The 13,606-nt window shown below is 35.5% G+C and overlaps 2 protein-coding genes across 5 annotated transcripts in view; both read right to left on the reverse strand.

The window, feature by feature from the left end:
- Positions 1 to 13,606, reverse strand: part of LOC111052731 (neurocalcin homolog) — a 253,861-nt gene that overhangs the window by 87,698 nt on the left and 152,557 nt on the right. The gene's annotated exons all lie outside the window — the stretch shown is intronic.
- Positions 1 to 13,606, reverse strand: part of LOC111052732 (neuronal calcium sensor 2) — a 241,913-nt gene that overhangs the window by 75,791 nt on the left and 152,516 nt on the right. Inside the window, exon 1 of one of the 2 annotated variants that reach the window (XM_022339486.2) lies at positions 3,404 to 3,782. The exons of the other annotated variant lie outside the window; for it this stretch is intronic. The gene's annotated coding sequence lies outside the window, so the exon portion shown is untranslated. Of the gene's footprint in view, positions 1 to 3,403; positions 3,783 to 13,606 lie in introns of those variants that run through there. 2 annotated transcript variants of the gene reach the window in all.

Raw genomic sequence — 13,606 nt, forward strand, 5'->3', positions numbered from 1 at the left:
ACCAACTGGCCTGTAAAAACTGCTGGGGTTCTCATTTTGGGGATTGTTGACGGGCCAAGAAAGAAAATAGGCTGCCGTGTTTATCAGCGGCTAACATCCAAAGATAACTGAGTGGAAAACGTTTATTACAGTTTACTACGTAAAACAGATTTCTCAATCCTGGAAGAAAAGGCAACAGCACCATAAAATCATTTTGTTCCTTCCTGTAGATGAGACCTTGCCGGCTCGAACTCTACTTTAAATAGGCAACACTTTTAATAATAAAACACAACATTACTCAACATTAGATAAGTGCAGCTGTGAATAGCAGGGGCGATTTTTTGTATCCATCTTGAAGAGATGGAATTAATCAAAATATGAAAATAAAATCTAACTGGCTTTCAATGCGATACTACGAGTAGGTGATACAAACACCTAGTATTCACAAGTTGAAGCTCTGTGTCACACCTAGAATCGATTCCGAGACAGGATGATGAATAAAATAAAATCAAGAACTAAGGGACACAAGAGATTTATGAGCAAATTAATAATAAAAAGAATAGAACAATGATTCAGAAACCACACATTTCATAATATCATTTCATTACTTATACGATTTCAGATTCAGAGAACGATTGCAAAATCACAGACTACATGCAGTGCATTTGATAAATTTCAACTGAAATTTTTACATGCTGATGAATGACAAGAGAGAATAGAAAGCTCTTATACGTGCAACTAGAACTAGCATTGCTATTGAATGAGCCACTCTCGACTGATTGAGATGTAGCTGATTGGCCGCGCCAGCTTGGCTCAATATGCGTCATGCCTCATGCCTCCAAACCTATCATTAATCAATGCATGATTGAAAGTCATCTTCTATCTCATCCATCTGGCTGGGCTCCTACTTTGACAACCAGTAGCATCTGTGCGTTTATTTTTCATGAATAGAGAGAGAGAGAGAGAGAGAGAGAAAAAAAAACTGAGAGAGAGACAAAGAGAGATATGAAAAATATTAGAAGCAAAAAGAATGAATATACCAACGTACGAGAAAACTATACTGTATACTCAAAAGGTAACCTATCTTTTTGGACATTGCAATCCACAGATTGAGATCAAAAAAATGCTAATTAAAATAATGGTACATTGGTATTCTCTAGTACGGAAGAATGAAGCGCAATTATTGGCTTGATTGCTGAATCGTAGAATCTGGCATTTTTCACTATGGATGAATTTTCACTTGATTCTGAGTACGAGATGTACTAAATGATGATGACTCAGCGGAGATAAAAGTTCCAATTTTCAAACAAATTAAAGATTCTTCAAAAGCACATAACAAAAATGTGAACTATTTCAATTATCATTTTATAAACCAGTTACATCTAGATACTCACGGATGGTTTGTCGTAAATCAATCAGTTTGTCATTGACTTTGAAAATCTGACACGTAATTGCAGCGGTAATGAAAAATCAGTCCATTCAACTGTACGTACATACCAGTTTACAAGTTCAATAATGACGTTGAAATCTTGTAATGTTTGTTGTTTTGCAACGATTCTTCAATAATAATTAATGTAAATATTTAACCTCGCTATAAATAAATTATCAGTCTGACAGACAGATTGGCGCATGCTTTTTAATGCATCATCAGAAACAAAATTGAATACTGATTTATTTAGAAATATTTTCTAGTGAATCAATATTTCAATTTTGGATTTGAATTCCTGGAAATTTTCACTTTAAATCGTGAATCATCATGAAATGTAAAATCAATATGAATCATTCAAGCATGTCAAGCGATCAAATTTCTATACCAATATTGACAGGGCTTAAAATGCACCAGCTCATGTCCACGGGTTGTGAAATTTTCTAGCTATCCTATATTCCATCAGTGAACCATCAGTGAATAGTATTGTGGGAATTATTCATTCTGGATACAGTGAAAATAGGTAATAGATAGAGAAACTATAACATTACTTGAAAATAAACGTTTCTTGAACGAGGGAATATAAAAAAACATATTGAATAAATTAAGAAAAAAACATGTGCTGAAGTATGTGAGTTATTACAATTTTTTGTCCATTCATGGCCTCAAGTCTACAGAAAAGTAATTTCAAATTATGATTTCGACGTTGGAGTGTAAATCATTATATGGGAGGCATATTTGAGATAGATCCTAGAAGATGAGCCATCAATTCCATTAAAATATCAATTAGCAAAAATCAATCAATATCTCACATGATCGTTTGATGAGTGGGTTTCAAATTTTTGACCGGCAACACGATAAACCAATATTAGTGAACAATGATGATGGAATGTCTGCATTGCATCCAGATCTCTGAGCGATCTTCGATATTCTCACATCAACGGTCCACGGAATGATTCAGATGGCAAGCGGTATCGCCAACATTGATGCATGAAATCCTAATTTCATATTCTGGATGTTGAATGTGTCTGAATCAAACATTTTGATTCTCTTTTTTATCAACGAATACCAATTTCCTCCGATTGCATGGCTCATGTCAATAACAATTTTAATAAAGGAGAATGAAAATTGATTCCCCAGTTATAATTTATCAACAACATCATCACAGTATTTCAGTAAAAAAACATTTCTAATTTAGCAACGGTAGCTTGCAGAACAAAAAAGGTGGAAGACACGGACGTTAGTGTTGAAAATCAGATCAAATCAAATCAAATTTATTTCCATTTAAAATACAGTTTACAAACATAAATATAAATTACATTTTATGGAAAGATTAGCATCCGCAAAGAAAGAATCTGAGTGCAAAAATGCAATGATTTAGTTGTATACCAAAGTAGATGTATCAAGATTGGATTTTACTAAAACGTCTTATTCGTTTCTTCAAATGAAAAATTGAGTCAAATACTCAATTTGAATGAATGGAAATTATTTGAATCAAATTTAGTCCTCTACCAATATAGAAGGCTGAACCAATTGGGCCATACCTTCAAAACCAATATTCTTATCAATTTAGGACAAAATAGAATAGCTTACCAGTCTCTAACTAGGTGCTATAATAATTATTATGGAAGAATCACCAATATTTATCATTCCAAAACCGAGGAAAGCTGACTTTTTTCTGCTCATGATTAATATTATTCACTTTGAACCACAAACTCAAGCATCAGTAAATTTTGTTTACTCGATGATTCTGATAAAACTCATATACACTAATCAGTGAATAATTTTGGTTGATGATTTTTACAAGAAATAAGTACACTATCATTTTTCAATAATTGCTAGATTTATGGAGCGATTGATTCAACGGAACCACATTCCTCTTGACCTCTTGAATGATGACCCCTTGCTTTCCTTTGTATTGTTTACGTATTCACATTATGTTATAAATGTATATCTCTATATCAATCTAGAATAAATATGCAAGATATGGTGGCTCACCGATTGAATGTGGTCGCCGGTTGGGGGCAGCTACTCCACTTGATAACAGAAACTATGCAACTTGACACAAAGCGGGTCGAATTGGAGCACACACAATAGCCAGTAGCCGTTCGATTTGAATGAAATCAGTCGATTCGAGTCACAAACTAATGCAATATCTAGAGTTGATCGAGTCGCACACAACTAGTAGAACTGTTTGGCCGGTGATACATGTTCGTAGATGATGGGATGACTCACTCACGAGACGCAACTGTGCTAAGAGCCTGGCGTGTGCGTGTGCTAGAGGGTTATGTGCTCGCTGTCAACTGCGCCGCTCTCCGCCCGCTACTCCGCTACTCCGCTGCTCTGGACAGCCGGGCGTCGGTCGATACTGCTGTTAGCTGTGCCAGCAGCCACCACTACAACTACCCTACCACCCCTCACCCATACCCAGTCCATCCTATCACGCGGAGGCTCCAGAACGCTGATAACACTGCGCATAGAACTGTTCCGTTGCCTCGTGATACGCTATGCTGCTCAAAAAGCTACGTAAAACTTGCTGGAAAACTCGTCTTGGTGAATCAAATGGTGACTTGGATAGATGATAGAAGATTTACAGGAATTTGTTGTTGGATTTTCATTGGAAGCAATGCTCATGTTCATTATTCATGCTCAATTAATGAACATTTTTCAAAAATTTTCATCGAAAATTTTATCTGTATATAGCCTCTAGTCTATATCAAACGCAATCAGTATGCATAAGAAAATAAGTATTTGAAAGGAAGTTTGAGAAAAAATATTTGAATTTCAATCCTGAATACAGTATATTTTTATTCCAGGGAAGCTAGATCCTTGATAGAAATTATTTTGTAATTACGTCTAGAATAACTTGGGAAGCATTCATACAATGAAATATGACATTATAAATTTTTAATCCATAAGAGCTATAATCCCTTAGTCAAGTGGATTTGATTAATTCCTGGATTTGTATACCAAGAAAGCAAGAGGTTTCCCTGGTATGACTGAGATATTCTTCACGCGCAACTCCCATGTTCTGATGAATACATTTAGCCATCTACCTCAGCTGCCTTAAAATCTTAGTGATATGAATCCCAAAATTAATCGGTTACACCCTGAGAACACATAATATCGATACCAGACCTGAGCCAACCAGGTCAATCGATGCTATTTAATTACTTTACTGTAAATAGCTCGAGAGAAGTTGTTCAAAAGCTCATAAGTGTGAGGAATAAATAGAACCTACAATGAGCTAGTTCAGGATGTGGAGAGAAGGAAGAGAAAGTAAGGGATACATCCATTTTTACTCCCTCTCACCATCCATTCAGAAAAAGAGATGTCACTTACACTTCTTTACATTTCTTCACTATCTCATCTAATCTGATTGAGAAAAGTTGTTCGGATCTGGAGTAAAAATGAAGAAATACAAAGTAGTAGATAAATGAATATGCAGAGTGACCAGTCTGGCTCAGGTCGTTCGTCACAGTTTTCAGTTCGCACATGATCAATTTCAGGATCTCTACAATGACTCATCAACTGTTTTTAGGCAGCTGGGAACGACGACCTAACGAGTCCATCTGAAACAAGGGAGTAAACCAGGAGAAATATCTTGACAGGCAAGGGATCGAACCAGGTGCCTCTTTTTAACATTCATTGAATGCATTGCAGCATTGGAGTAGTCATTATCTGGAATCTGATGAGGAAAAATATAGCTATGAAACAGAGATTATGTAAAAATTGTCTATGAGAAGGAAATAGCAGGAGGTTGTCACCTCTTCTACATTCAATAAAGCGCAGGGGAACTTACATTATCAGAACAGACACTCGACTGAAAATGTCAGCAGAGAGTATAGAATGTGTTGTATAGAGTATGAATGTAATACTGTAATTACATTCTGATTGTCAGTGACCGATACAATTGCTAAGCTGTCTAAATTGCGCCAATCAAAAAACTTATTGCAGTGTGATTAATCTGTTTATCAACTGTTTTGTTTGAAAGTATTAATCAGGATAAACTTAGATGCAAACTAGAGGATTCCCTGAAAGTATTTTGCGTAGAAACGAGACCCGGGCTCAAGATTATACTTGTAAATTACAAACCAACATCAACAAGCTGTCCTTGGTAATTTCCCTTTCACGAAACTACGACAGTAATTTCAATCCTTCCCCGACGTTCATTCTAAATTACTAGGCAAATATTTACTTGGCGCAACTCATCTTTCTGACTCGTCAACTGGGACTTGGAAAGAAAGATAAGTTTCACATCTGTTGACTCGCTGCTAAATGACTTTAGTAGAGCTCAAACTATTCTGTTTCTCTCGCCATGTACATTCACAGGTTGACACAAGCTGAAATGAGACGTTGTAAAAAAGTTATCTCCCGCCAAAAGAATGGATACCCATGGCATTCAAAGAATAATTGTATGTGGAAGAGCACTGTTGAAAAAGACATTTATTTCTGAAACTTTCCTATGAAATACATAAAACCTGTTTCTTAAAAGTACACTAGAAGTAGTGGAATAATCACGTATGGGACTTTTTTATGGAACTTACAAGCTTCCTCATTTATAAAACTACTCATAGTAAAATTATATTACTATAATATTATGAAGATTTCAAGTGTAACTGAAACTCATCTTCAACTTAGAATGTGATTTAGACCAGATTAACACCAATTCTCAACTTATCCAACTTCATCATGATTAAACAAACAACAAAAACAAATGAAAGGAATAATACTTGAAACGTTCAATTCATCTGAAAACTTGGTCTGCTGCGTCTTTCTGTTGGTTCAATTCAGCCAGTAGATTATCATCATTTTTAAATGATCAATGTTAGAATTTCATTTCAAAAGTGCATGAAAATTTAACAGAAGTTTGATTATTGAATTAGTTTTGAAGAAGGGTAATGGATTAACTGGAATAATCATACTTATGGAAATATGGGTGCTCGTTACTGAGGGCCCGGCCACAAATACAGCTATCTACAATCTGCGATCCTTTTCAAGTATCCATATTTGTATATTAGCTCTCTACGATATAGTTATACATACCATTTGAATCGCAGATCGCTCTCTCTGTGACCACCAGGTCCTTGGTGAACCACTGTCTGATTCAATGCGTTCACAACATTCTAACAGCCGATTGAACAAGAAATAAATATTGAATAACCGTCATAGAAAGCAGAATCTACAAATTGAGTTCCAAATTGGACCCTAGAGATTGAGTTTTCCATCTAGATTGCAATTGCATCGCATTAATTAGCCAGGGAACTTGTTTAGGATTTACAAGAGCACAATAATTATTCTACAGAACAACTTACGCCATTGCGAACAGGAAAGCCCCAGATGAGAGTCATTACAGGGCAAGGAACAGAGGATCGGCAAAGAAAATTCTATCCTATTTCGTGACCGACAGAATGATTCGGTTAGATGCGGTTGAATAGCTGGTTGGTCGATTAATGCAATGGTGGGCGGGGAGGGGCGGGGAGTTCTCACTCTAATGTCGAATTACAATTCTCCTCCCTCATCACCACACCACCCAACAGTTAGCTCAATTTCGAAAGGGGCGGAGAGGTTTGAGAGATCCTTGGCACAAGGATGGATTGATTACATTAGGAACTCAGTTGAAGCTTGAAGGGACACACGTTGTTATATTAACTTGGCCCGCCTATGGTGCAAAACACAATATCTCCAGTAATGTAGCATAATTACTACTATATTTGTAATTTTTTTCTGATTAATCACTCACAAAACAGATTTTCAACTGTTTCTCGATTGTGTTGTGCATTCTCTGAACCTGAAATGTTGTTGAAATGTAAATAATATTTTGATATGAATCCCATTGATTCTCTGAACCTGAAATGTTGTTAAACTTGAAATAATATTTTGATATGGATCCCATTGATTCTCTGAACCTGAAACGTTGTTAAAATTGAAATAATTATTTGATATGGATCCCATTGATTATTTGAACCTAAAATGTTGTTGAAATGTAAATAATATTTTGATATGGATCCCATTGATTCTCTGAACCTGAAATGTTGTTAAAATTGAAATAATATTTTGATATGGATCCCATTGATTTTAAATTGAAGTTCTCAATGAATTCAATTCAATATTGTAATTGTATTGCAATTTCATTACATCAAGATATAATTGATGGAAAATAGAATATTGCAACTGGGGTGAATGATTGCATAGCTGATAACAAACAAAACAATCAGTGCACTATGGAACTGTAGGTGTCGGTTGCACAGAAGCCTGTTAAATTTTAACCATGATTAATTCCACAAGAACCAATCAGAGAAGCCTTTTTTCCAAAATAGCCTTCTCTGATTGGTTCTTGTGGAATTAAAATCAACAGGCGTTTGTGTAACCGACCTTAAGACTTTATGTATAGTAGGACTATACATCTAGGAGAATTCAAAGGATGGTGGTTGTGCCAAATCTAAATCGTACTCATTACTTGAGAACCACAATAAATTATTGCTGTGATTTTACATTTCTAGATAGATCGATGCACAAGGTATGACCTAACCAGGATAAGATTCAAAATGAAGGATGCTAAAAGACATTTGTCACCTTTCAAACTGATTCGACCCATTTATTTACTGCTCACATAGTCTTCCAGCTTCAAAAGAGGACTCTCGTCTCTGTCTAATGCTCTGAAGACAGATCCTGCCATCCCGCTCCGACCCAAGTGCGGGTCTTTCGTCCATCTCTTTCTGCACTTACGGGCACTCTGCCGATAATAAATGACTGAGAAAAAATAAATTGTGGAAGCCGTCGGCCTGGACAGACTTCGCTGGCACTCAGGGGCGAGAGGAAAGTAATGAGCTATATTAGAGACCACCAGAGCCCATTTGTATGCCTGGCTGAGGAGAGCCGTCATATCTTGAAGCTATTGCACTGGTCACATGATAAATACACTGCATTGTTTTTAATCCTACTTGAACTCATGTGAAAAATTCACTCCGCTTAAAACTGGAGTGTCTCCAGTTACGCAATATCTTCATAGCTAATGTATAAAACATATTGTCAAGTGATATTCAATTGAATGGAAACGTCTTGAAATCGCCAAAACCATGTGCTATATTGGTATTGACAATCGGTTTCATTCAATATGGATGCCTACTACAACATCTTCACAAAACAGTCATATTTGATTCAATAACAGTTTAAAGATCTGGTTTTGGTCACATGTAGATAAGAAGGAGATGATAAAAATCAATAATTCTATGGTAATAACCAATTAAAAATATCTTGATATGAAACATTGAGTTTACAACTCATTCCAGAGACAGAAAATTGCGCTGATCGCATCAGATACAACAAATACTCCTGGCTAAACAGGTTCGGCAAGGTCAGCATCCTTATAACCATAAGAACCCCATCAAACAAATTCGACTTTAGTTAATGAAAAATGCAATTTATTTTAATTATAAAGTCTTTGGAAAATAGACAGGAAAGAGACACTGGTTACTGATATCAAACAAACAAATGACACAGTTCATTATGAACAGTGTTTAAACAGTTTTAGAGAAGCCTGAAATTTCCTTCTAGTTTTCAATTGTTTTATAGTTGATTTTTTAAAAATTAATTTCAGGAATGGAAACTATTCTGAACATAATTTTTGAAAACGAATTTTACCTGAATTCTTCCAAAGATCGTGGAAAATAGTCAGTCATTCCGGTAACTAGAGGACAGAAATTATTCCGAAAATAGTTCAACGAAAACAGGAAACGAATTGGAACTCTTACTCAAATCATTCAAAATTCAGTATTTGGATTATTCATCAAAACGCCGATCAATAGCACAAGTGGAGAAATGATTTCCTATACAAAAGAGAATCAAATAGAAAACGGAATGAAAAATGATTGGCAAACAAGAAGAAACCGATGTATTAATTAGAGGGGCATTAATCATCTCGAAAGTCCTATTCAAACAGAACGAGCTCTGATTTATTTCTACAACTCTTTATTACGTGATGCCCTTTCAATAGAAAAGGAATCTCGACAAGAGGGCTTTTCAGTCTCTTCAATCAGGGCTGCAGGCTTCGCCAACAAATACATCCATTTTCTCTCCGGTAATCTTTTTCTTTCTTATCAGACAAAACAACTGGACAGAAACAATCTGAAAGGTTTTCCCGATACTCTAGGAATCCCTGTAAAGACAACCAAGATAAAGCTCATGAAATAATCATGCCAACCAGAATGGATGTCTCAACAGAGAACAACCACAAACTTTGTTCAATTACTCACTCTTCACAAAGAAAACTCCTCGCATGATAATAAATCATGATGGATTCGAGATATTTTTGGATAGAATCTAGAGTTAAAGAGACAATACATTTTTTCAATTCAGTTGATCTGAAATTTTGGAGAGAAATGGCGTTAAACCATTTTTAGTCACAATGAACTGTTGTGTCTGGTTGAGTGAATCAATTGGAATTTATTTTTTGAGAATAATTTCAGATATATCTTATCAACGACAAAATTAAATGGACTGAGATTTATATTCAAATGTTTTATATTGATCGGAAAATTGTCTGGATTATTAATGATTATCATGAACTCTCGAAGTATCTTTTATTGAATAATCAAGTCTCAAGAATAGTTGGAAGTTGAAGGATTTTCAAATTGCTATTACAGTATTTATAGACCGCAAGCAATTCAATGAAACGATGTTGAGTAAATAGGGTTAATTGAGATATTTGTTGGTTAAAAAAGAGGGTTTCAAATATTCAACCACTCAAGTGGAAGGTTTACGAGAAATTCAACTTGACAACGCTACTGTTAAGTGTGACTAAGTCAGATAAAGGGAGTAAAATACTGAAGGGATGGAGAACAGCCAAAGACATTCAACTCTCCAAGTCGCAGACAAAAGTGCAGTAGAAAACTCAAGACCCCACATTACTGTAGACTTGGAGACAATGCAGAAGGAAATAAAAGGCAACAGCGTAGAGAGGGTTGCCTACATAAACTTGCAATTTCCACATTTAAACCTAAATTTACGATTTCCTGAGTACAGAAGTAAAAACGGAAGTTCCAAACCCTTTTGTTAACCACCCTAACACAGTCTCACAAGTTATACAATTCACAATTTAAATACGAGGATCTTGATTTTGGTTCATTTTCCAAAATCTATAAAAATATGAAGTTATTGAGCTTATTTCTAGTGGATGTGGACGACAACAATTCTGTATGAATTTGGAAAACAAAATGCAACCCAGCAGTGATTCTATTTCTTCTATGAACAATTTAATCAGATAGTATACTATGTTGTATAAGTGTTCTATTACTTTTCCAATTGAACTGAACGAACATACGCAGCAGCTGCAGCCACATGGAGTGCTACTATTAACTGATACAATAGGCTCTGCTCGACTGCGATTGCCTGAAAGCACAGCTTTGACACACTGTGAGGAGGCGTCGTAAAATATGATGCCGCAAAATTTAAATAGTATGAGAAAATATAATATTAATAGATACAGTAGAATAATTGCTCCACAGCAAGTAATCGCAAATGAAAATGTGAATAAAGACAGTGAACAAACCTAATTTTTGAGGGGTGGGGGTGCTACTCCAACAATGAACTAGATTAGTAATATTGTGAAAGATACTACTGTTAGTAGTATTGAAAATGTGAATGATATAATATTATTTTTTTTTGGAAATAATTCTTTCAAATCGAGGTGTCTTGATGTGTGTGAACCTAATATCTGCCACTGAACTTTTTAAAATGAATAGCATGCAGTTTCCATAGAATACCACATGTAATATTTTCTTCGAAATTAAAAAAAAGCGTGAAGAGGAGTTCAAATCATTACATAAATTTACGTGAGAATGGAACGCATGAACATGTTGCAGTAGTTATTTCATAGTAAAATTTAATATTGTGTCATATTTCACCATCATGATGAAGGTGGAGCAGAAGTAAAATGTATCAACTTGTCCCTACAGTTGCAATGGTAATAACATTCAAAATTTATTGACTAGTCGCTAGATACAGGCTGACAAATAGTTCAAGGATTAGTTGGATGAATAGTTTCAATACATGGTTGCAGCATGGCTATTACAGGTATGATTGAGTGTTGTCAGATAGAGATAGCAACCTTTAATATGGCAGACAGGTGCAGAATGGTTTAAATTCCATCCGTCATCCATGTATTCGCCATGTTCATCGTGTGAAATTCATCACTGGATGGTGGTATGGTGATGGTGACACTCGATTTGCAGGCGACATGAGAAAAAGAAATGTCAATTGGAGTAGATCATCAGGTAGGGCTGGGGCAACTGACAACATCAGTCATTGCAATGGTGCTTGTTGCGGCAATACTGCTATTGACAGCTCTTCATTCATATCATCAGCGAACGCTATCCGTCAATACATTAATTATTATTATTCCGGCCTATATGGGGTTTTGGATTCCTACTGAATATTGGGTACTTAAATATTGGACACCAATTGAGGACTATTTCAATGCGGATAACCAAAACATTACAGCTAGCTGTTAGATGTGAGCACCTACTACATATAATAAATAAATTATAATCTATTTATTGAGACAATCACAATATCGAATTAATGATTTGGAGAGAATTAATAGGATTCAACCCAAAATTGTTTTTCTCCCGATTTTCATATTTAGGAACGCTTTGCTTCACATGGAATGCTTGTAGACAAGCATAGTACAGCAAGCGTTATAAATAGATAGTTTAACATAGTGAGAAGGGAATTTTACATGTTTAGTTGTGTACTGGCAATTTAAAATTAGCGGTTCTTGAATTTTTAGGAAATAGATTCCTGGTCTACAAGACTACTGGGATATTGGAGAATTTAGTGCAAAGGAATCTATATTTGGAAGCTAATCTCTTGCATGATACGAATTTATTCAAACGGAATCTGACAAATTTTCAATGAAATCAGAATAACACACACACATTGATTACATTAACATGTGAATAAATTGGTTAAGCTCATGTAAGGTCGAAAAGTGCTTTGTCTTCTTCAATCAAGAATTTTGTGGACACATTGATACATCGATTGACAAGACATACAAGACCAAAATAATTCCAGCCAACTCTTCAATATATATATATATATATATATATATATATATATATATATATATATATATATAAATCTTCACGATAAACTGAAAGGAAACATACACTACTATGTGGGCTACCTAGATACATCAGAGCCAGTCTGAAGATGATCTTCGATCTGCAATAGTGAGAATCTATCATTTTTAACTAGACATCGTACTCTGATTGCCGTTGGCAAATCGTTCTTCTACGTTAAAGATAGGGGACATCAGGCTGTGATAACCCTTTGATGTGAGTCAATCAGTAAGAGAGAAAGCGGCCATCATTGGGCAAAGATACCCAGGCAGTGCTACAAATGGCGGAATGGCGAAAAAACGATGGTCGGTTGGTCTCAGCTGAAAGTTCACATTATCCTCCAGAATACAACTAATGGTAGCAATCTTTCAGAAAGAGGCGGCGTTATATTGCTGGTGTGATCCTTTACTTTAGCAAGAGGCAGCGAGCTTCGAGGCGTGTAATTTTCCTGCTCGACTCATTTTTTCAAACCCACGGACTTTAACGCACGCCATCAATCATAACAATTGTTCAATTTCAACCGAATTGCAGACGCAATTGAATTCCGGCTCCCATTGGCTTATTTTCACAACCCAGGAAAACTTGTGGATCAATCATGCTTTCGGATCATGTATCACAAATGAATCAAAATGGAAAAGAATCGTGAGTTTCCTCCATCAGTGCCATATTAAAAACTATAATACAAAACAAATGTTATCTCGTTTTAATTAATAAATTATAATTTTTACTCCAAATCCACTATAGAAAATAAAGAATGATTCCTCAAGTAATTACTAGCAGTTCTGTGAACAGTAGACCTCGCGCTCAGTAAGTTACATTGACCTGTTGTTATGTTTTCTCAAAAATTAATAGATAATTTATCAATTTAAAATGTCTAGAAAAAATTCCTAAATAAACATAGAGCTTTCTGTCCTATCGTATCGTGACGTGTCGTCCCGGAATGTGAGTGTGAGCGCTGTAATCAGGTCTGGCTGCAACTGTCTACAACGTTGATGGAAAGATACATTTTCAAGATGTTCGATGTTTTTGAACGGGTAGTATTATATTCAACTGTCTACTAACGTTGATGGAAAGATACATT

This window comes from Nilaparvata lugens, chromosome 6, assembly GCF_014356525.2.
Source record: "Nilaparvata lugens isolate BPH chromosome 6, ASM1435652v1, whole genome shotgun sequence".
Lineage (NCBI taxonomy): Eukaryota > Metazoa > Arthropoda > Insecta > Hemiptera > Delphacidae > Nilaparvata > Nilaparvata lugens.